Below are 4039 nucleotides of genomic sequence, written 5' to 3'. Positions count from 1 at the left end.
TCTCTGCTGGGGAAAGTCCTGCAAGGGTCGTCATGGCTCTGGAACTCAGAACCAGGAATGCAGGAAACTTGAGTCCCTATTACAGTGCAGATCCCTCTTGGACAGAGTTGGGGAAAACAAGGAAAAAGAGAAGTGCATCTTTGAATCCCTCTTCCCATTGCCTTCAATTCACAAATGGTGTGTTTGTGTGTGTGCGCGCGCGGTAGTACATGTAAATAACACACACACACACAGAGCTGAATTAAAAGGAGCATAACGATTCAGTGAAAAAGCAAGTCTCTCTCCTGCCTAGGTGTCATTTTTTTTCTTTTCTGTTCCTGGGGCCTTACATTTCCATCTCAGATGCTGCGCTTCTTTATAATTGCCTCCAGCTGTGGGAGGCTCATCAGGACTCACCACTTGCCCTCCATAGTAAAGCAAGGGTAAGAGTCTACTGCAGAGGCTTTAGGACTGAGAAAGTGTTAAATGTGTTCCAGGCCCACGGAAGTGCTGTTAACCACTTTGTGAGCCAAAGTACTCTTATTTGTCCCCTCCTCTTGTCTGGCAGGGTTTGAGGAGATAGGATTGCTCCTAATCCCAGCTACTCAGGAGGCTGAGGAATGAGGATAGCAAGTTTGAGGCCAGCCTGGTGACTTAGCAAGATCCTGTCTTGAAATAAAAAGGGGTAAGGATGTGGCTCATTCATTGAGTCTCCCTGAGTTTAATCTCCAGTACAAAAAAAAAAAAAAAAAAAAAGGAAAGAAAGTGAGTAGAGGCGAGCTGGAGTTGAGCGGGGAGATAGAGACGGAGCTCTGGAGGAATGTCAGTTGGGTTATGCTTTATAACAAACAGCCGCAAAACATGCACAGTAACAAGCACTTCTCTCTTGCTCTGCCTTTGTAGGCTGCTGCAGGTTATGGGTCTGTGAGATGGCTGGGGTGGTTCTGTCCCCTGTGTCTTATTTGGGAGCTGGAATAAGAGGCTCAGCTCTCTAGGGGATTTTCTGGCAATGGCTGAACTGTGAGATGCCAAGCCAAGCTGTACAAGTGTAATACTTGCCTAATGTTCTACAGGTCAAATAAGTCATATGACCCAATCCAGAGTCAGAAGGGATCAGTCCATCTGCCATGAAATAGTGGCAAAGTTGTATATTACCAGGGAACAAAGATTCGGAAGCAATATTTCAATCTCTTTATATTATTTTTTCAGATGATGACATCCATCTCTACATCCTTAAATACTATTGATATAGCTTGGTTCTTGAATGTCCCACAAAGGCCCATATGTTAAAGGCTTGATCGATCTCCAAGGTGGCTCTGTTGGGAGGTAAGACCTATTGAGAGGTATAATTGGGGATGTGCCCTTGAAGGGGACTGTGAGACTTCAACCTCTTCTAGTGCTTTCTTTTGCTTCTGGATAATGAGGCAAGCAGTTTTACACCACCACATACCTGCCAGGTGCAAAAGCAGTGGGTCTGCCCATCATGGCCTGGAAAATTCTAAAACCATGAGCCCTTTTGTCTTTGTAAGTTAATTTTCTCAGGTATTTTGTTATAGTGGGGAAAAGCTAACACACCTACTTGCTAAGATTCCCTAATGTACATTCCAGCCTATAGCTAACCTGGAAGTTGCGAATACCCCACAATTCCCACTCCCCACAATAGCTCCATGTGCACATCTCAGACTTCTCCAGATAGAAGTCTTGACTCCCTGTCCCTAACCCAAGTCTGATTTCAGCAGTGGTCCCTCCTTCTACCTTCTTGTTCAAAGTAGAGGCAGAGGGTCACTTCCTCCAAAACGTGCCTTTCCTTGGTCCAAGCCCCCCAGCATGTCACACCAGAATAACTGCTGTTTTCATATCCATGCCCCCTGCTTCTGCCCTCCTCCCTTCAGTCTCTTCTCAATACAACCACACTGGCTACTCATAAGTTACAGGTCAGGTCATGTCCCTCGTCAGCTCCCATCTCAGAGAAAAGCCAGATTCCTTATAATGCAGCTAGAAGACCCAGAATTGTCCCCGACTTGGATGTCATTCCTGCGTTCTCAGTCCCCACACATCTGTTCCAGTCTTGCTGCCTCCCTTATTGCTCTGCAAATACCACCATGTGCCCTGACCCCAGGGCCTTTGCTTTAACTATTCCTTCTACCTGGAATGTTCTTCCTCAAATATCTGCAGTGCCAGTATCCCTGCTTCGCTTCCTTAGGAAAATCTTCCTTAGCCACCTTATTATCCAAAACCTCACCCAACCCAAACTTCCAGACCTCCTTTCTTATCACCATCAAACACATGAAACAATTTGTTAGCTTCTTTTCCTTATTTTCGGTCTCTAGTGTGGATAGAGCCCTTTCCATGTATGGTAGCCATCCGAAATGTCCATGTCCTAAGAATATCTCTGGAAACCTGGGATGCCTGGTTATCAAGAAGGCAGAGATTTTTCTGTTTTGGTCACTATTCTACACCTATCCCTGGTGCTTACTGGCACTCAGTAAGTCGTGGTTGAATGAATGAATGAATGAACAGTTAGAATGACCATCTAACCATTGTGAATCAGAACATATCCCTGCTACGCTAAAAACTGTTCAGTGGCTCCAAGTTACTGTTTGGATATGAGGTGTCCCCCAGAAGTTCATGTGGGAGACAATGCAGGTGTGTTCAAAGCAATGGGGTTTATGAGAACTGTAACCAAATGGATTGATCCACTTGAGTGGATTAACTGGGTGGTGACTGTAAGCAGGTAGGGTGTGGCTGGAGGAAGCCTTTGGCATTTACTTGTATTTCTGGTACCTCTTTCTTTCTCTCTCTCTCTCTCTCTCTCTTTCTCTCTCTCTCTCTCTCTCTCTCTTGCTCGCTCGCTCCCGCTCTCTCTCTCATTCCTCACTGTTGAGAACTGAGTAAATAAATTCCTTCTGCCATGTCTTTCCACCATGGTCTGTCTGCCTCACCTTGGACCCAGAGCTGTGGAGTCAGCCGACCTTGGATGGAACTTCTGAAATCGTGAGCCAAAATGAACTTCTTCTCTAAGTTTTTCTTGTTAGTTCTTTTGGTCATGGTGACAAAAGATGGCTAAAACACTCAACGTTGTACTTAAGACAAAATCCAAACTCCTCACCTGGTCTCTGAAGCCTGCCTCTCCAGCCTGACTCTCACTGAGTCTGGGCCACCTGCCCCCCTTCCGCCCATCATCCCCATACCTCTAGTTTTTGTAGTCACTCTTTCCTTGACTTTCTTTAAAGGCTCCTGCTCTTCCTTTGAGTTTCAGTTCAGATAATAACCTCCCTAAGCCCTTTCCATGCCACTCTCTTTTTTTTTTTTTTAGAATGATAATTTCAATATTTATTTTTCAGTTTTTGGCGGATACAACATCTTTGTTTGTACGTGGTGCTGAGGATCGAACCCGGGCTGCACGCATGCCAGGCGAGCGCGCTACCGCTTGAGCCACATCCCCAGCCCCTCCATGCCACTCTTCCAAGAGGCTTCTGGCCAGTGCTCCAGCCCCTCAGCCTGTTGATTTCTGGCCCATCACTCTTCACTAACGTGTGTCTTTGTTTATTACTTGCTGCCCATAATTACAGGAGCCACGTCTGCCTGTTTTCTACCACAATCCCAGCCTACACACTATGGGTGCTCTTGGGTATCTGCTAAAGCAATGTTTTATGGTCAGGAAGGGAGAAGGGAGAGTCAGAAAGATTTCATGCACAGGGAGAGGAGTCGTTAATTTTACTGTAGACCAAATGGGCTCTTTGAACAATGGAAGGAGGATTTCCTTGAACCTTGTCAAGGAAGATACTAATGGCAATAAAAACAACATATATATCTTTTATTTGGTACTTAACATGGGCAGGGCATGGTGCTAAGCACTTTCTATTGAATCTTCACAATAACCTTCTTATTATCTCTATTTTCAGGTGAGAGAACTAAGCCTAAGTAATGCTATCTGTTGTATATCTAAAATCCATTTTCCACATCTCTACTAACAGGATTCTGAATGTACTCAGCCCTAGGTGATGGAGCAAAGTATTTCCGGACTCCCTTGCAGCTCAGGGTGACCGTTTGAGCCATT

Source organism: Spermophilus citellus (assembly GCF_964194105.1).
Source record: "Spermophilus citellus genome assembly, chromosome: 7".
Taxonomy (NCBI): Eukaryota; Metazoa; Chordata; class Mammalia; order Rodentia; family Sciuridae; genus Spermophilus; species Spermophilus citellus.
Note: the sequence above shows the minus strand (reverse complement) of the source record.